Consider the following 21,554-nt stretch of genomic DNA (forward strand, 5'->3'; position numbering starts at 1 on the left):
TTCCATCAAAGGTAAAAATATTTGTATTATAGGAGTTCCAGAATAAGAAGAAGAGAGAAAAGGGGGCAGATTATTTATTTGAAGAAATAATAGCTGAAAACTTCTGTAATATGGGGAAGGAAGCAGATATCCAGATCCAGGAGGCACAGAAAACCCCCAACAGAGTCAACAAAAGCAAAGAGACACCAAGACATATTATAGTTAAATTTGCAAATATAGTGATAAAGAAAAAATCTTAAAAGCAACAAGACAAAAGAAGGCAGCAACTTACAAGGGAAAGTCCATAAGGCTAGCAGGAGATTTTTCAACAGAAACTCGGCAAGCCAGAAGGGAGTAGTATGATAGATTCAAAGTGCTGAATGGGAAAAATCTGCTACCAGGAGTACTCTATCCAGCAAGACTATCATTCAGACTAGAAAGAGAGATAAAGAGTTTCCCAAACAAAAACTAAAGGAGTTTGTGACCACTAAACCAGCCCTGCAGGAAATATTAAAGGGGACCATTTGAGTGGTAAGGAGAGACCAAAAGTGACAGCATAAAGGCAGGAAAAACACAAAAGCAGTAAAAATGAATATTTCTATAAAAAATCAGTCAAGGAACTCACAAGAAAAGGATATAAAATATAGTAACATATACCTAAAAGATAGAGAGGAAAGGAAAAAAGAATGGGTTCAAACTTAAATGACCATCAATTACATATAGACTGCTATATGCAGAAGAGGTTATATTCAAACCTCATGGTAACTGTATATCTAAAACCATTAATACATATGCAAGGAACAAAGAGAAAGAAATCCAATTATATCATTAAAGAAAATCAACAAAACATGAAAGAGAAAGACAGGGAAGGATCAGAGGAAATCTTCAGAAACAACAACAGAACAAGTAATAAAATGGCAATAAATGCATATCTATCAATAATTACTGTGAACGTCAATGGACTAAATGTTCCAATGAAAAGATATAGGGTGACAGAATGGATTAAAAATTTAAAAAAGACCTATCTATATGCTGTTTACAAGAGACCCACTTTAGATGTAAGGACAGCCACAGATTGAAGTGACAGGATGGAGAAACATGTAATGGTTGTCAAAAGAAAGCCAGAATAGCAATACTTATATCAAACAAACTAGACTTTAAAACAAAGACTGAAACAAAGAGAAAGAATAATAAAGGGGAAATCCAACAAGAAGATATAACAACTGTAAATATTTATGCACCCAGCATAGGAGCACCTGAATACATAAAACAGTATAAACTCCCAAAACTGAAATAGGAGGAAATAAAAAATTTGAACAGACCAATAACCAGCAAAGAAATTGAGTCAGTAATCCAAAAACTCCCAAAAACACAAGTCCAGGATCAGATGGCTTCACACCAAACATTTAAAGAGTTAATACCTATTCTTCTCAAACTATTCCAAAAAATAGAAAAGGGAAACTTCCAAATTCATTCTAGGAAGCTAGTATTACCCTGCTACCAAAACCAGACAAAGAAAGCAGTGAAAAAGAGAACTATAGATCAATACCCCTGATGAACACAGGCAAAAAATTTCTTAATAAAATACTAGCAAACCAAATCCAACAATACATTAAAAAAACCATTCACCACAATCAAATGGGATTTATTCCTGGGTTGCAAGGGTGGTTTAATAGTCACAAATCAATCAATGTGATTCATCACATCAATAGGAGAAAGGATAAGAACCATATGATCAGGGGCGCCTGGGTGGCTCAGTCGTTAAGCAACTGACGTCGGCTCGGTGCGTGATCCCAGGTCCTGGGATCAAGCCCCGCATTGGGCTCCCTGCTCTGCTGGGAGCCTGCTTCTTCCTCTGCCACTCCTCCTGCTTGTGTTTGCTCTCTCACTGGCTGTCTCTCTCTCTGTCAAATAAATAAATAAAATCTTAAAAAAAGAACCATATGATATTGCAATAGATGCAGAAAAAGCATTGACAAAATACCACATCCGTTTATGATAAAAACCTTCAACAAAATAGGTTTCGAGTGAACATACCTCAACATAATAAAGGCCATATATGAAAACCTCAAAGCTAACATCATCCTTAATGGGAGAAAAACTGAGACATTTTCCTCTAAGATCAGGAACAAGACAAGGATGTCCACTCTCACAACTTTTATTCAACATATTTCTGGAAGTCCTAGCCACAGCAATCAGACAACAAAAAGCAATTAAAGAAATCCAAATCAGTAAGGAAGAAGTAAAACTTTCATTCTTTGCAGATGACATAATACTCTACATAGAAAAAGTTGAAAGACTCCACCAAAAAAACCCGCTAGAACTGATGAACAAATTCAGTAAAGTCTCAGGATACAAAATCAATGTACAGAAATCTGTTGCATTTCTATACACCAATAATGAAGCAGTAGAAAGGAAATTAAGAAAACAATCCCTTTTACAATTGCACCCAAAATAATAAAATGCCTAGGAATAAACCTAACCAAAGAGGTGAAAGACCTGTACTCTGAAAACTATAAAACACCGATGAAAGAAATTGAAGATGACACAAAGAAAGGGAAAGATATTCCGTGCTCATGGATTAGAAGAACAAATAATGTTAAAAGCTCTATACTACCACCAGCATTTTTTATGCAACTAGAACAAAGAATCCTAAAATTTACATGGAACCACAAAAGACCCTGAATAGCCAAAGCAATATTGAAAAAGAAAAGCAAAGCTGGAGGCATCACAATTCTGGACTTCAAGTTATATTAGAAAGCTGTACTAATCAAACAGTATAATACTGGCACAAAAATAGACATGTTGATCAATGGAATGGAATAGAAAACTCAGAAATGAACCTACAAGCTTATGGTCAATTAATCTTCAACAAAGCAGAAAAGAACGTCCAATGGGAAAAAGACAGTCTCCTCAACAAATGGTGTTGGGAAAACTGGACAGCAATATGCAAAAGAATGAAACTGGGTCAGTTTCTCACACCACACACAAAAATAAATTCTAAGTGGATGAAAGAGGTAAATACGAGACCTGAAACCATAAAAACCCTTGAAGAGAGCACAAGCAGTAATGTCCCTGACACTGGCTGCAGCAACATTTTTTTTAGATATGTCTCCTGAGGCAAGGGAAACAAAAGCAAAAAGAAACTATTGGGACTACATCAAAATAAAAAGCTTCTGCACAGCAAAGGAAACAATCAACAAAACTAAAAGGCAACCTACAGAATGGGAGAAGTTATTTGCAAATTACATATTCAATAAAGGGTTAGTATCCAAAATATATAAAGAACTTACAAAACTCAACAGCCAAAATCAAATAATCTAATTAAAAATGGGCAGGGGGAGTAATCAGAAGGGGGAATGAAGCATGAGAGACTATGGACTCTGAGAAACAAACTGAGGGCTTCAGAGGAGGGGGGTGGGGGAATGGGATAGACTGGTGATGGGTAGTAAGGAGGGCACGTATTGCATGGTACACTGGGTGTTATACGCAACTAATGAATCATCGAACTTTACATCAGAAACCAGGGATGTGCTGTATGGTGACTAACATAATATAATAAAAAAACATTTAAAAAAATGGGCAGACAACATGAACAGACATTTCACCAAAGATGACATTCAGATGGGCCAACAAACACATGAAAAGATGCTCAACATGAATTATCATCAAGGAAATGCAAATCAAAACTGCAATGAGCTATCACCTTACACCTGTCAGAATGGCTAAAATCAAGAACACAGGAAAAGACAGGTAGTAGCAAGGATGTGGAGAATAAGGAAAGCTTTTATACTGCTGGTGGGGAAGCAAACTGGTGCAGCCACTGTGAAAAACAGTATGGAGTTTCCTATAAAAGTTAAAAATAAAACTACCTTATGATCCAGCAATCCAAAGAATAGAAAACACTAATTCAAAGGGATACATGCACCCCTATGTTTACAGCAGTATTATTTACAATAACCAAGATATGGAAGCAGTCTAAGTGTCCAGCGAATGATGAATGGATAAAGAAGAAGTGATATATATATAATGGAATATTAGTCAGCCATAAGAGAGAATGAAATCTTGCCATTTGTAATGACATGGTTGGAACTAGAGAATATAATGCCAAGAGAAATAAATCAGTCAGAGAAAGACAAATACCACATGATTTCTTCACTCATATGTGGAATTTAAGAAACAAAACAAGAAAGGAAAAAATGAGAGAGTCAAAGAAAGGGACAGACTTTTATAGAGAACAATCTGATGGTTATCAGAAGGAAGGGGGGATGGGTGAAATAGGTGTGGAAATTAAGGAGTGTACTTGTGATGGGAACAGGGGATCTATGGAACTGTTGAATTAGTATATTGTACACCTGAAACTAATATAACACTGTGTTAACTAACTGGAATTAAAATAAAAACATTAAAAATATAATAAAAATAAAAAATAAGTCTCCCCCTCCAAAAAAATTAAAAATTTTAAAAAATTAGCACAAATCTTTCTCAGTCTCTTCCAAAAAGTAGAAAATACTTCCTAACTCATTCTGTGAGGTCAGCATTACCCTGAAAATAAAACTAGGCCAAGATACTATAAGAAAGCTACAGACTAATATCCCAAATTAATACAAAAGCAAAATTCCTCAACAAAATACTAGCAAACCAAATCCAGCAGCATACTTAAAGGATTATACACTGGGGCGCCTGGGTAGTGCAGTCGTTAAGTGTCTGCCTTCGGCTCAGGGTGTGATCCCGGCGGCGTTGCGGGATCGAGTCCCACATCGGGCTCCTCGGCTGGGAGCCTGCTTCTTCCTCTCCCTCTCCCCTGCTCTGTTCCCTCTCTCGCTGGCTCTATCTCTGTCAAATAAATAAATAAAATCTTTTTTAAAAAAAGGATTATACACTATGATCAAGAGGGATGTATCCCAGGAATGGGAGAGTGATTTCATATATGATAATCGGTAAAACCACATTAATATAATAAAAGGGGAAAATACATGATCAGCCCAATTGATGCAGAAAATTCATTTGACAAAATCTAGCATCCTTTTATGATAAAAAAACTCAAAAAATAAATAATAGAAGGGAACTTCCTTAACAATATATAGAGCATTTAAGAAAAAAACTATAGCTAAGATCAGACTCAATAAGCTAAGCTCAGTGGTGAAAGTATGAAAGTTTTCCCTTTAATATCAGGGATAAGAGAGTGTTCCTGCACTTGTCACTTCTATTCAACATTGTACTGGAAGTTATAGCCTGAGGAAATTAGGCAAGTAAAAAAAAAATGACATCCGGGGCGCCTGGGTGGCACAGCGGTTAAGCGTCTGCCTTCGGCTCAGGGCGTTATCCCGGCGTTGTGGGATCGAGCCCCACATCAGGCTCCTCCTCTGCGGTGAGCCTGCTTCCTCTCTCACTCCCCGTTTGTGTTCCCTCTCTCCCTGGCTGTCTCTATCTCTGTCGAATAAATAAATAAAATCTTTAAAAAAAAATAAAAAAAAATGACATCCAAATTGAAAAGAAAAAATTTAAACTATCTCTATTCACAGACATCATGATCTTATACATAGAAAATCCTGATGGCTTTTTCGCAACAGGTTTGCCGCCAGAACACAGGTGTCGTGAAAACCACTGCTCAACCTAAACCAAAATGGAAAGGAAAAGACTCACATCAACATCGTCATTGTGGGACACATAGATTCGGGCAAGTCTACCACTACTGGTCGTCTGATCTACAAATGTGGTGGGATCGACAAAAGAACTATTGAGAAATTCGAGAAGGAGGCTGCTGAGATGGTAAAGGGCTCCTTCAAGTATGCCTGGGTCTTGGATAAACTAAAAGCCGAACATGAACGTGGTATCACATTGATATCTCCCTGTGGAAATTCAAGACCAGCAAGTATTATGTGACCATCATTGATGCCCCAGGACACAGAGAATTTATCAAAAATGTGATCACAGGCACATCTCGGGCTGACTGTGCTGTTCTGATTGTTGCTGCTGGTGTTGGTGAATTTGAAGCAGGTATCTCCATGAATGGGCAGACCCGTGAGCATGCCTTTCTGGCTTACACACTGGGTGTAAAACAACTAATTGTTGGTGTTAACAAAATGGATTCCACTGAGCCACCCTACAGCCGGAAGAGATACGAGGAAATTGTTAAGGAAGTCGGCACCTACATTAAGAAAGTTGGCTACAACCCCGACACAGTACCATTTGTGCCACTTGCTGGTTGGAATGGTGACAAGTGCTGACATGCCTCGGTTCGAAGATGGAAATTCACCCATAAAGATGGGAACGCCAGTGGAACCACACTACTTGAAGCCCTGGATTGCATTCTGCCACCAACTCGCCTACTGACAAGCACTTGCGTCTGCCTCTCCAGGATGTCTACAAGATTGGTGGTATTGGCACTGCCCTGTGGGCCGAGTGGAGACTCGTGTTCTTAAACCTGGCATGGTGGTCACCTTTGCTCCAGTCAATGTTACAACAGAAGTAAAGTCTGTTGAAATGCACCATGAAGCTTTGAGTGAGGCTCCTCCCGGGGACAATGTGGGCTTCAGTGTCAGGAACATATCTGTCAAAGATGTTCGTCGTGGCAATGTGGCTGATGAGAGCAAAAATGACCCACCAATGGAAGCAGCTGGCTTCAGGGCTCGGGTGATTATCCTGAACCACCCAGGCCAAATCAGTGCTGGATATGCACCTGTGCTGGATTGTCACACAGCTCGCATTGCTTGCAAGTTTGCTGAGCTGAAGGAGAAGATAGATCGTCGTTCTGGAAAAAAAGCTGGAAGATGGCCCCAAGTTCTTGAAATCTGGTGATGCTGCCATCATTGATATGGTTCCTGGCAAGCCTATGTGTGTTGAGAGCTTCTCTGACTATCCTCCTCTGGGCCGTTCTGCTGTTTGTGACATGAGACAGACAGTTGCTGTGGGTGTCATCAAAGCAGTGGACAAGAAGGCAGCTCGAGATGGCAAGGTCATCGGGTCTGCCCAGAAAGCTCAGAAGGCTAATTGAATATCGTCCCCAATACCTGCCACCCCAGTCTTAATCAGTGGTGGAAGAACAGTCTCAGAACTATTTGTGTCAATTGGCCATTTAACTTTAATAGTAAGAAGCTGGCTAATGATAACAATGCATCGTAAAACCTTCAGGAGGAAAGGAAAATGTTTTGTGCACCATTTGTTTTTTCGTGTGTGTGCAGTTTTAAGTTATTAGTTTTTAAAATCAGTACTTTTTAATGGAAACAACTTGACCAAAAATCTGTCACAGAATTTTGAGAGCCATTAAAACACAAAAGTTTAATGAGAAAAAAAAATCCTGATGAATACATGCACACACACACTATTCGAGTTAATAAAAATATGTAGTGAAGCTGTAAGATACAAAATCAATACATAATCATCAGTTGTAGTTTTCTACCCCAGCAATGACAACCAAATAAGAAATGAAGAAAAAAATAATTCCATTTATGATGACATTGTAAAGAATGGAATACTTAGGGATAAATTAACAAAAAAGACTTATAGTACTGGTAACAGAAAATTACAAACGTTGATAAAAGAAATTACAGAAGGGGCGCCTGGGTGGTGCAGTCCTTAAGCGTCTGCCTTCGGCTCAGGGCGTGATCCCGGCATTCTGGGATCGACCCCCACATCAGGCTCCTCTGCTGGGAGCCTGCTTCTTCCTCTCCCACTCCCCCTGCTTGTGTTCCCTCTCTCGCTGGCTGTCTCTGTCAAATAAATAAATAAATAAAATCTTTAAAAAAAAAAAGAAATTAGAGAAGACATAAAAATGGAGAGCAATATTGTGTTAATAGATTGGAAGACTTTGTATTGTCAAAATGGCAATATTCCTGAAAATGATTGACGGATATGAGGTAGTACCTATTACCTCTTTTGCAGAAATGGAAAATCTCAACCTAAAATTCATATATAATTGCAAGAGACCTTAAATAAAATATTGAAAAAGAAGAATCAGGTAGATGGATCCACAATTCCCAATTTCAAAACTTAGTATAAAACTTCAGGAATCAAAACAGTGTGAACTGGCGTAAGGATAGACATATAGATTAATGGAGTTGAATGGAGGGTTCAGAAATAAACCCATACATACATCTATGGTCAATTGATTTCTGACAAGGGCACCAAAAACATGCAATTGGGAAAGAATTGTCTTTTTAAAAAAATATGTTGAAAAAACTGGATATCCATTTGCAAAAGAATGTAGTTGGATCCTTCTTCTATACACAAAAATTAATTAAAAATGGATCAAATTCGTAAATACAAGACCCCAAACTATAAAAGTATTAGAAGAATATTTAGAAGTAAGTCTTCATGACTTTGGATTTGGCAATAGTTTTTAGATATTTTACCAAGAGTATAAGGAATAAAAGAAAAAAATACATACATTGGGCTTCATCAAAATTAAAAACTTTTGTGCATTAAGAGACACTACCAAGAGAATAAAAAAAAACTCCTGGAATGGAAAAGAATATTTGCAAATCATATTTTTGACATGTGTCTAGTATCCAGAATATATAAAAAGTCTTACAACTGAATTACAAAAGATAATCCAATTAAACAGCAGGCAAAGAACTCAATAGACATTTCTCTGAGGTAGACATAAAAATGACTAATAAGTCCATGAAAAGGTGTTTGACATCACTGCTATAAACTGAATGTTTATATCCCCCCTAAATTCATATGTTGAAACTAACCCCCAATGTAACTATGCTTGGAGGCTGGACCTTTAGGAGGTGATTAAGTCACAAGGGTAGACCTTCATGAATGGAATTCTTGCTCTTATAATAGAGGCCCCAGAGAGCTCCCTAATCTCTTCCACTATATAAGGTTACAGTAAGAAATATAAGGGAGGAAGCAAGCTCTCACCAGACACTGAATCTGCCAGCATCTTGATCTTAGACTTTCTATCCTCCAGAGCTGTCAGAAATAAATTTGTTTTTTATAAGCCACTCAGTTTATGGAATTCTGTTTTAGCAGCATAAACAGATGAAGACAATCATTAATCATTAGGAAAATACAAATCAAACTGCAATGAGATATCACTTCACAACTACTGGAGTGGCTATAATATAAAAAATGGAAAATATTAAGTTTGAAAAAGGATATGGGGAAATTAGAACACGTATACGTTGCTGGTGGGAATATAAAATGGTTCAGCTGTTTTGGAAAACAGTTTGGAGTTTCCTCAATAAGTTCAACATAGAATTATCATATAACCCAGCAATTTCACTCCTGGTTTTATATCCAAAATAATTGAAAATAGGTGTTCAAGGGAAAATCTGACACAAATGTTCATACCAGCACTATGCACAACAGGAAATCAACTGATAAATGAATAAACAAAATGTGATATATCCATACAATAGGATATTACTCAACCATAAAAATGAAGTATGGATACTTTCTACAACATGGATAAACCTTAAAAGCATTCTGCTAATTGAAAGAAGTCAGGCACGGAAGGCCAGATAGTGTGTGATTCCATTTATACGAAATATCAAGAAAAGGTATATTTATAGAGACAGAAACTATATTAGTGGTTACCAGAGACTAGGGGGAAAAGACAATGTAGAATGACTGCTTAATTGGTATAGGGTTTCCTTTTGGGGTGATGAAAATGTTCTGGAACAAGATAGAGTTGATGGTTGTACAACCTTTTGAATGTAGTAAATGCCACTGACTTATATACTTTATAATAGAATGGTAAATTCTATGTTATTTGTACGTTACCACAACAAGAAAAGAAAAAAATCCAATGTATTGTTTTGGTCAGTAGTCCCAAACTTGATGAACCTTGCTCTAGGGAATTAAAAACATATACTTAACTTTCATAGTCTACCTAAAAGTAATATTTTACCACTCTATTTGGGATGTTGAAACTATTACTTAATAGGTACATTTACCTTGCCTTCTTCATGCTCTAATTATTTTATATATTACATCTACATATATTGAAAATCCATCAAACATTTTTATAATTTTTGCTATCAACTATAATTTTTAAAAACTCAAGAGGACAAAAATAATCTATTATATTTACCCAGATGTTTATTGTTGCTTTTGTTCTTCCTTCCTTTCTGCTGTTCCACATTTCCTTTTGGTTAAATTTTCTTCCTGTCTAAAAAACCTCTTTTTACTATTCTTTTAAGGCATTATCTGCTGGTTATAAATATTCTTAGATTTACTTTATCTGGGAATGTCTTTATTTTACTCTTTGCCCACTGAACAGTATTTTCACTGGATATAGAATTTGGAATTGACAGATCTTTTCTTTCTGTACTTGAAAAATTTTGCCACTTCTTTCTGCCTGCCATGGTTTCTAGTGAGAAATCTAATGTCATTTGAATCATTTTACACATTATATATAATAGGTATATTTTCTATGGCTATTTTCAAGATTTTTTTCTTTCTCTTTTGTTTTTGGCAATTTCATTAGGATGTTTCCTGGCATGAATTTCTTTTGGTTTATCTTAGTTTGGATTTACTTAGCTTCTTAAATTGGTAGGTTTATATCTCTGCCAAACTTGGGAAATTCTGTGCCACTATTTCTTCAAATATTTTTTTTAGCAGCACATTCCTTTTTTTTAACAGTACATTCCTCTTTCTTACCTCTGATGATGCAAATATTTGACCTTGTTATTGATCCACAAGACCCTAAAGCTATGTTAGCTATTTTTCAATTTTTCTCTGTTTTCCAGAATGGATAGTTTCTATTGATTGATCTTAAAGTTCACGGACTCTCTCCTCTGTCATCTCCATTCTGCTATTGCATCCATCCAGTTATGCTTTCTTAAAATTTCTGTTGTTGCGAATTTCAGTTCTAAAATTTCCATTTGAGTGGGGTTTTTAATTAATTTCAATTAGCCAACATATAGTAGTACATCATTAGTTTTTGATGTAGTATTCAATTAGTGGGTTTTTGAAACAGCTTCTATACCTTTGTGAAGTGTATTAGTTATTGCTATGTAACAAATTATCACAACACAAACTTAGTGATTTAAAGGAACACAAATTTACTATCTTACATATTCTGTCAATCAGAAGTTGGCACAGCTTAGCTAGATCCTTGCCTCGGTTTTAATTGAGGTATTGGCCAGGGCTCTGTTCTCACTTGGAGCTTGACTGGTAATGGGTTTGCTTCTAAGTTCACTCAGGTTGTTAGAATATGCTTCCTTTTGTCTGTAAGACTGAGAGCCTTTGATTCTTAGTGGTTGTCAGTTGGAAAACATGCTTGGCTCCTGGAGGCCACCTGAAGTTCCTTACTACACGGTTCTCTTACAATATGGAAACTTGCTTATTCAAAGCCAGCAAGGAAGAAAGAGAGCAAATGGGTTAACAAGATGGAGTTTTGTATAATATAGCGTAATCACAAGGAGTTACGACCTTGAGAATTTGTGTTTTAACATTTGTTACAAGAATGTTCAAGATTGCTTATTCAAGCCTTTTTATAATAGTTGTATTTGTATGATGATTCCAATATTGTGTCATCTTTGTTTTCATGTCTATTTATTTCCCATGCAACTTGAAATTTTTATGGTTTTTCATATGCCTAATAATTTTGGATTTTGTCCTGTCATTTTAAATATTTTGCTATGAGACTACAGGCCTCTTCTAAATTCTATGAAGAATGTTGACATTTTGTTTTAGCAAGCAATTGACCTGATTAACTTGTGGCCCCAAGTTGCAATCTGCCTTCTGTCAGTTGTATTTCCAATAGCAGTTAAGCTTTCAAAGGCTTTGTAGTGTTATTTGAATCCATCCTGTGATTGTATCACGCAGTGGCCAGTCTGGGTCCTAGGCAGTGGTCTATCAGTTACTTCAGGTCTTAAAATCTTTGGTAGGCTAATTAAAATCAGACCCATGCATGTACAGCTCAAGTGTGAGCCCTGAATTCATAAACTAATTTATAGAGTGCTTTCCCAAGGTCCTTCCTCTCTGCAACTTTCCCAAGACTTTCTGTTTCCCTATGTCTCCCCTTTTTGGTCCTCTAGCCAGCAACTTGGTAGTTACCTTTGTTTGTCATTCTCTGTCGTAAACTTTTGTAACTGGGCCCATCTCCTGGCTCAGGAAATGGAAGACAGAGAGAGAAAAAGGTTAACTCAGATTCACCCTACCCTCTTGGAACTACAACTCCAACAAATGCATAAGATATGTTCCCTTCCCTCCGAGTTTTGGCTCTTGAGGTTTTGCCATCTACCACAGGATTTCCTGGGGTTTGGGGCATGAGAAGAACAACAAAAAAAGAAGATAGCAGATGAAAAGAAGGAGGGAGCTCTGTACTCCCTCTGAGAACTAGGAGTTACTTTTTCTGATCCCTGAGACAGTACTAGAGGAGTTCTGGAGCTGTCTATGTCACCGTACCCACTTCTGTGTTTTCACCTATGTTGGGTTCAAACTAGGAGATAACAATGGAAAAAGAAGTTTAAAAAATGGTAAACTCACTGTTGATAAGGTGGTGATTCTACTTCTACTGTCCTTTACTTCTGCTGTTTACTTTTCAGAGACCTCAAATACCTGCGTCTATATTCAGTCTGGTTCTGTAGTTGTATTCAGTGAGACAGACAGGGTAAAACATGCTCATTCCATGTCACCCAGGACCAGAACTCCTGCAATATATATTTTACTGCTCTCTCTGCATCTACTCTAGCCATTCTTAAAAAACATTCTCTATGCATCAACTAGAATGGTCCTTAAAATCCTCAATAAGATTATATCACTCCCTTGCTTCAAACTCCCTGAGGTGGCTTCCCATTTTACTTAAAACCAACTCCTTACGATGACCTACAAAACCCTACATAATCTGACCCCTGCATCTTTACCCCAACTAATACCATACCCCTCACTCACACTATCCCAGTCGCATGCATTTTCTTTCAGTTCTTAGCGCATGGAAAACTCAGTTCCTCTTCAGAGATTTTCATTTGTTCTGTCATTCTGGGATGCTTTTTCAAGATCTTTGCATGACTGACCACTTTCATTTTATTTAGGTCTCAGCTCAAACTCTATCCCCTCAGTTATTCCTTTTAGACCACTTAATCTAAAGTAGCCTAACCCTTTGCAACACTTCTATTATTTTCAGAATGCTACAGCTTCTTAGAAATATCTAATCCATATATTTGTTCACTTATTTTCCTTTTCCCACTGAAATTGCAGTTCTTGGAGGGCCGAAAGTTCTCTGAGTCTTTCTTGTCATTGCTGTATTCTCAGTGTTCCCAGAATAGCATTTTACACATAGTAGATTCTAAAAATATATTCATTCAGTGAGTATCTTTCCAATCTTACTTCTATGTACACATTTAAAACCATAAACATTTTTTAAAATAAAAGCTATGTTTGGTGGGTTTAATATTCTGTTTCATTAATTGTATTTCAACAATATCACCTCAAGAGCTCCTTCACTACACTGGGTGTTTTGGTGTGAAGTAGCTATTCCTCTGGTATCTGATTTGCTCTATGCTAGCATTTTAATTTTGTCTTCACTCATCTTGTCATTTTCTCATCCTTTTATTTCTTTTAAGATTTTAGATGTCTTTTCTTTTTTTTGTAATGTTTTTTTATTATATTATGTTAGTCACCATACAGTACATCCCTGGTTTTTTATGTAAAGTTCGATGATTCATTTTGCGTATAACACCCAGTGTACCATGCAATACGTGCCCTCCTTACTACCCATCACCAACCTATCCCATTCCCCCACCCCCCTCCCCTCTGAAGCCCTCAGTTTGTTTCTCAGAGTCCATAGTCTCTCATGCTTCATTCCCCCTTCTGATTACCCCCCTTTCTTTATCCCTTTCTTCCCCTACCGATCTTCCTAGTTCTTATGTTTCCATAGATGAGAGAAATCATATGATAATTGTCTTTCTCTGCTTGACTTATTTCACTTAGCATTATCTCCTCCAGTAGATGTCTTTTCATTAAACATTCCTTCGCTGCAGTCATCTTGTTTATTAGATTACTTGATTATTTTCATTCCTACCCTTCCACAGTATAAGCTTCAGAAGTGCTGGTTTGTTCACTGTTGTATCCCTATATTCCAGAACAGCCGCCCTGTAAATGTTTGTTGAAGGAATACATCATATTTAATTTCTTCAATTGTCTCATTTGTAAAACAGGGATGATGATACCTATATCATTGAATATTTGGGAGAATAGTAGAGCTGTATTATTATGTGGATGCAGGAGGGCATATAAAATGCCAACACTAGCTAAAAGTCTGGGTGTTGTACATCAGCTTCCACAGCAATGCTATTTCAAGTCTGTGCTTCAGCAAAATTTGCAAACTCTAACCTGAACTTGAACATTGGCATTGCACTTATATAGTTAAAACTGAATGTTAAATCCAAAAGTGTCAAGTTTCAACTCCATAGGAACACAAGGACTTCCCTAAAGGAATTTTATTTGATGGGAAATAGGAGTGAAATAGATTATGAAACACCTCATTTCTAAAGTCGAAGAATTGCAGAACTTAGACTTGATGTAGTGGGCAAAGGGAACAAGTTTAAATTTCTGAGTAGGCGGACAGTGTTATAAAAATGGTGTTTGCATGTGAGTGTATTTTTCATGTCAAGGGGATACTCCAACTGTTCCATACTGTTGTTTTTGGTGGTGCTTTTTGTCTGGTAAATAGGAAAAGCAGGTAAGTTCTTTGTGGGGCCTTCAGTATTGGCAAAAGCTTCCCTGCAGCAGTGTTTGAAGGGGATGGAAGAGAGTAGCTATGAGAGATGTTTTTGGAGCTATGTTTGTTTGCAAATTTAGAATACTTGCTATGTTTCTTGATCTACAAAATGGCAACAATTTAAAAGTGTATTTGTTCTAAGTTCCCTCCCCTTTGCATATATTCCTTCTGCTTGGCTAGCTCTTTGGTTTTTACTCAATAATTACCTTTCTCAGTATGCTGCAGAGAGCTTGGAAAGTACTGATGTCTCATTCAGTGATTTATCCTATTTATTGCCTAATTTAGAAGGACAGTGAAAGCACTCATAATTACTCTGTGATTTTCCACATTGACAGCTTAGCTAAGATATGGCAAGTCCCAAAGTAATTCAAAGTGCTTTCAAGTTCTCTGCAGCCTGGCAGAGTGCGTGCCTAGAAAGAGAGAACATTACAGGGACCTGACCTTAACACTAGCCTGTCCAACAGTCTCTCCTGTCATTCTTCTCCCAAGATAAGGGCTATAAAGAAACTTCCTTTATCTTCTGCCTCCACCTGAGTTGGTTTGTCAGTAAGATGACCATCTTAAGTCTAAGGTCTAGACTTTACAGAATGATATGCTTTGGAGGCATCCCTGAAAGACCTCCTGACTCCAAATCTCTCCATCACTCTCTTGCCATACTGCCTAAATATTACAATTTTATAAATTAATTCCTGTATGACATTATCAAGAATATATGCTAAAATTATTTTTGATAAGGATAAAAGTAAAATCCTAGAAACCATCCTTGCCAGTTTTTTTTAGTCCATCTTCATCACAATTCTTTCCAAATCTTAAACAAGTTACAATTTAATTAAAAGAAATTCCTTCCTTTTGATTCATGCCTTTTGCTTCTACAGGACTCTTCTTTTGAAATGCAAATTCTGTATAAGTGGGAAATTAAGTCATTTGAAGCCATGGATATATTGGGATGTATTCATGTACAGTGAACAGAACACGGGCTTGGAGTCCCACATATCTGGGTTCAAATCTCTGCTCTACTATTTATTAACTGTGTGGCTTTGGGCAAGTCCCTTTAACTCTTTGAGGTTTAGTTTGCTGAGCATAGTGTTACTTAATTCATAGGGTTTTGGTGAGGAGGGGGAAAGAAAAGGGGGTGTCAGTTTATGTGGGTAATATAGAGCAGCTTTGGAGACTCCAGAATTTTTCTGCATGAGGTTGGTCATGGGGTAAAACAGAAGGGAGTAGGCATAAGCAAGGAGACCTGCTTGTCTTGTTTTAAAATGACCATCATACTGTTTTTACTCATGTGATATGTTCATTGGGAATAGCTGATGCCGATATGGAAGAGAGGGGTTAACCCTCTCCAAGGTTTCTGTAGGTGCTGCCATTAGAATCAAGAACAGGCCAATATCAAAAGAGGTCTTGAATACAAACTTACGACTTCAATCTGTTGTGGAGGGCTCTACCTAGGAAGCTGCTGGTGCTGGTGCTGCTAACAACAAAAACACTAGTAAAACAGGTAACATTTTTATAGTGCTTATTATTTGCAAAATACTGTTTTAAGCACTTTATGTATATTGAATTTTATCCTCACAAATCCCCTAATATGTAGATACAATTGTTATCATCATTTTATAGATGAAGAAACTGTTAAATGACAGAGATACGACAAATGTAGGAAATCTCTTATTTTTAGGTCATTTAGAGGCAGAACTCTGATCTCTTTCTTTGCTTCTAGCCTCAATAGTTGCCCTTCCAGGGACAGAGACAACATGGTCCAATACAACAGTTATTGTATTTTATTTATTTATTTATTTACTGATTTATTTATAGATTTTAATTATTTATTTGAGAGAGAAAGCACGTGCAGGGGCGGGGGAGAGGGAGTGGAAGAAGGAGAAGCAGACTCCCCGCTGAGCAGGGAGCCCAATGCGGGACTCAATCCCAGGACCCTGGGATCATGACCTGAGCCGAAGGGAGATGCTTCACCAACTGAGCCACCCAGGCGCCCCATGTATTTTAAATCTGATTGAGTCACTGAGTCTGGAGGTTCCTGTTCTAATAAGCAGTTTGGTGAGAAAGGTAGCTGACTTTGTCTTTGAGTAGCAAACTTATGTTGACCTAAAACTGTCCACTCCTCCATACATACAATTGTTAACTTTATGTGTTAACTTGGCTATATTGTGGTGCCCAATTGTCTGTCGAACACTAGTCTAAATGTTGTTGTGAAAGTATTTTGTAGATGTGATTAATATTTACAATCAGTTGACTTTAAGTAAAAGAAATTACCCTCGATAATATGTGTGGACCTGACCCAATCCTTTAGAGCAAAAACTGAGGTTTCTGGAAAAGAAATTCTGCCTCAACTCTGTAACATAAAAATCGTACCTGAGTTTCCAACCTGTCCGCCTATAGATTTCGGATTTGCCAGCTCCCACAATCACATGAGCCAATTCCTTAAAATAAATTTCTTTATTTGTATATTTCTTACTGCTTCTGTTTCTCTGGAGAATCCTGACTAATACACACTCCAGACTGTGGTCTGCTCTCTTTGACAGTGACTTCTTATTGTAGTTGTAGGAAAATGAGCATGCTCCCCCTCCCACCAATGCCTGATTAATATCTGTACAAGCTATGGACTCTCCTGGAATTTTAGTTCCTCTTCTGTCAAATGGACATGTTGATCCCTATATTGAAGACTGATATTCAGAATATTTAACAACTGGTATGGCATGGGCTCTAGCCAATCAGAGTATATACTTGTCAAAATCCAACTAGTCATCCATGCTGATTAAAAATCAGCCCTAACTCATGGTTCAGATCCACTATCTGTGAGCACTTACTAAAAATTCATATTCTTAAATTAAAAAAATAAAAATTCATATTCTTATTTCAAGTCAGTAGTTCTCAGTGGATTGTAGGAATCTGTGTTTTTAACAAGTTCTCCAAGGATTATGATTATCAGGCAAGCTTGGGAAATGCAGAAATAATGATCTAGTATAATGGTAGGTTCTTGATGCATTTTAACCATCAATTTTTTTGAAGTTGAAGATATCTTTTTAATTATATGTCAAAACATCTTGAAAGAGGTATTTGATCCACAGTGGTGGATCACAGCAAAAGTGCATTGAATGAATGAACTCATTCAGTTGTCACCACTATTTTTTTTCATTATGATATGTTAGTCACCATACACTACATCAATAGCTTTTGATGTAGTGTTCCATGATTCATTATTTGCATGTAACACCAGGTGCTGGTTACAACACGTGCCCTCCTTAATTCCCATCACTGCGCTACCCCACCCCATACTCCCTCCCAAAACCCTCAGATTGTTTCCCAGAGTCCATAGTCTCTCATGGTGTGTCTCCCCCTCTGATTTTCCCCCTTCAGTTTTCCCTTCGTTCTGCTAATGTCCTCCACGCTATTCCTTATGTTCCACATATGAGTGAAACCATTTGATTATTGTCTTTCTCTGCCTGACTTATTTCACTTAGCATAATCCCCTCCAGTTCCATCCATGTCAATGCAAATGTTGGGTAATTGTTCTTTCTGATGGCTGAGTAATATTCCATTGTATATATGGACCACATCTTCTTTATCCATTCGTCTGTTGATGGGCATCTTGGCTCCTTCCACAATTTAGCTATTGTGGACATTGCTGCTATGAACATTGCGGTGCCTGTGCCCCTTCTTTTCACAACATCTGTACCTTTGGGGCAAATACCCAGTAGTGCAATTGCTTTAACCATCAATTCTTACCATCAAAATCCTTGAGGAAAAAAGTGTGAGTTGATGGGTTTTTCCATCTCTGGAACAATAAGAACAAACTTCTGATGACACATTCAGATTTGAGAAAATATGTGAGGATTTCAAGCATACTATTTAATTAATGTTAATCCTGGTTTGTGGGAAGAGGGAATTTTCTCGTAATGAGGAGAAGAAATAGGAGATAGCATAACCTTAGCCAGTGGCTTCTGATGCTTCAATCTAGAAGTTCAGAAACATGAGTTCTGTCTGGCTCTCTTAAAAATTAGGTATGTGACTGTATACAAGACCCTAAATCTCTCTGAACTTCCATTTTTTTGTTCAGAAACTGGAGATAATATTTGCCCAATTTTCCTCATAAGATTTTGTGATAATTAAGTGGAATCAGAAAAAAAGGGCACTTAGAGATTCAACTCTAGGCCCAACTCCGTCATTGTACAGATAAGGAAACTGAGGCTCCAAGAGAAGAAGAATATTGTTCATAGTCTCTAAACCATCCACAATGAGAATTAGGATGTCAGTTCTATGAGTGAAATTATAATGTCATAATGCTGTTATAGGAAAATTCTGTTTGAAGTCAGTCAAACCCAAGTTTGAATCCCCGTTCTTGCACTTACTTCTTGACTTTAGATAAGTTACTTCATTTATATGTGCCTCAATTTCTTCATTTGTAAAATGGGTGGAAAAAACCTGTACCTACCTCATAGGGTTGTGTTGAGCAGTTAGATGGATATGAAGGTTGTAGAAGACAGTAATGTCTCCGTAATGCCAGTGTTTTTCCTTGGCTCATCTAGTGCCGTTTCTCTTCTTACTATTACATTATGACACAGTTTCCAGATCTCATGGAGTCCCTGTGTTTCCTTGTGACAGACAACATGGCAAGTGTTAGAGAGGGGTGGCAACATATGGTTGGGGCATTAGCCTTTTTCCAGACTAATCACTATTTTTCTACAAAGAATGGACCTGTGCTTAGGTTTCTAATTATGTGCTAAGTCATGAAAAGTCTTCTGGGATCTAGATGAGTCATCACAAAAAATATCAGAATAACAATATTTATAGTTCCATGGGTCCATTCCCACGAAAAAGAGGGTCTGTTTTCCAAAGATGGCTTTCAAAGCTCACATGATACATTTGCTCTCAGCCTAGCCTCAAGTTCAAACTGTAATGTTAAATAGAAAAACGATTGTTCCCTCCTCTAGCTAAGTTTATCTTTTTAAGACATGGACATTGCGTACAAACTAAGGCACTGAATGTGAGCCACAGCACTATAGGTGAAAGACCCAATTGCTACCTCCAGAATCATGTGCTTCTGATTCTAGTTGAAGGTCCATTTGGCCAGTACAAAGTTGGAAGAAAATCTTGCTACAATTTCTCGTTCAAAAACCAAGGTTCATGTACTTGTTCTTCCAGGTTTATTGAGATGTAATTGACACATAATCTTGTGTAAGTTTAAAGTGTACAACATGATGATTTGATGCACATATATACTGCAAAATGATTGCCACAGTAAGGTTGGTTAACACATCCATCACTATTAAGGAGGGCATATATTGCATGGAGCACTGGGTGTTATACGCAAACAATGAATCATGGAACACGACATCAAAAGCTAATGACGTACTGTATGGTGACTAACATAACATAATAATAAAAAAAACACATCCATCACTCCAAAACTTTGGGAGGGTGGTTGAGTATGTTTAAGATCTATTTGCTTAGCAACTTTCAAGTAAATAATAGAGTACTGTTAACTATAGTCACCTGCTGTATATTAGATGCCCAGAACTTATTCATCTTCTAATTGGAAGCATATACCCTTTGACTAACATCTCTCCATTTCCTCCACCCCAAGCCGCTAGCAATCACCATTCTACGTCCTGTTTGATGAGCTCAGCTTTGTTTTAGATTTCCTTTGACTAGCTAACCTCTAGGAATTGAGCCTAATAAATTATTTAAAATTCATTTATTTGAGAAGTATGTAATGAGCATCTAGGATTCTTGGACATCGGTGAATGAATAAGCCAAAGGATTTTGCCCTTATAAATTAACCTCAAAGTGGGAAGAACCATAATAAACAATGAACGTAATTGCATACACTAGATAGTATGCATACATGGTGATAAGAACTTAAGGGGGGAAAAAGTAGAGTGAGTCCTTGCATGTAGGTATTTCCATGTCGTGGTACAACAAAAGAAAAAAAATAAATTGGACTTTGTCAAAATTATGAACTTTTGTTATTTGAATGGGACTATCAAGAAAGTGAAAAATACAACCAGACAATGGGAGAAGATATTTACAAATCATATATTTGGTAATGATCTAGTATTCAGAATCTGTAAAGTACTCACAACTCAATAATAAAAAGACATAGGAATGATGTACTAATACATTCAAAAACATGGCAGAATCTCAAAAACATTAAGCTAAGTGAAAGAAGCTATCACAAAAGACCACATATATGATCCCATTCATATGAAATGTACATGATAGGCCAAGCTATAGAGACAGAAAATAGATTAGAAATTGCTGCCAGCAACTGGAGGGCAGAGGAAATGGAGAGTAACCGCTAATGCATATGGGATCATTTTATGGGGTGATGAAAATGTCCTAAAATTGATTGTGCTAATTGTTGTACAAGTGTGGATAAACTAAAAACACTGAATTACACAGTAAATGGATGAATTGTATGGTATGTGAATTACATGTCAAAAATGTTACCAAAAATGTTCCAATAAAAATTTATCTTTTATTTTTAAAAAGATTTTATTTATTTATTTGACAGAGAGAAAGAGAGCACAAGCAGGAGGAGTGGAAGGCAGAGGGAGAGGGGGAAACAGGCTTCCCACCGAGCAGGAAGTGTGACTTGTGGCTTGATCCCAGGACCTCAGGATCATGACCTGAGCCTAAGGCAGATGCTTAACTGACTAAGCGACCCAGGCTTCCCTCCAATAAAAATTTAAAACAGTGTAACAAACACTTTCCCTGCACAGTGTTCTGGAAGGGTAAAGAGTTAAGCAGATACATGTAATTCTTAAGAGTATAAATTCCAGAAACAAGGACAGTGTCTTTTATACTGCTGCAGTGCACATATTTAATAAAGTTCTGTATATAGCCAATGTTAAAGGCAATCAAAATATGAATGATGGAA

The 21,554-nt window shown here is 37.1% G+C and overlaps 1 pseudogene; it reads left to right on the plus strand.

The window, feature by feature from the left end:
• The first annotated feature begins 5,580 nt into the window (after positions 1–5,580).
• Positions 5,581–6,976, plus strand: LOC100473491 (annotated as a pseudogene).
• The last annotated feature ends 14,578 nt before the right edge of the window (positions 6,977–21,554 follow it).

This window comes from Ailuropoda melanoleuca, chromosome X (genome assembly GCF_002007445.2).
Source record: "Ailuropoda melanoleuca isolate Jingjing chromosome X, ASM200744v2, whole genome shotgun sequence".
Taxonomy (NCBI): Eukaryota; Metazoa; Chordata; class Mammalia; order Carnivora; family Ursidae; genus Ailuropoda; species Ailuropoda melanoleuca.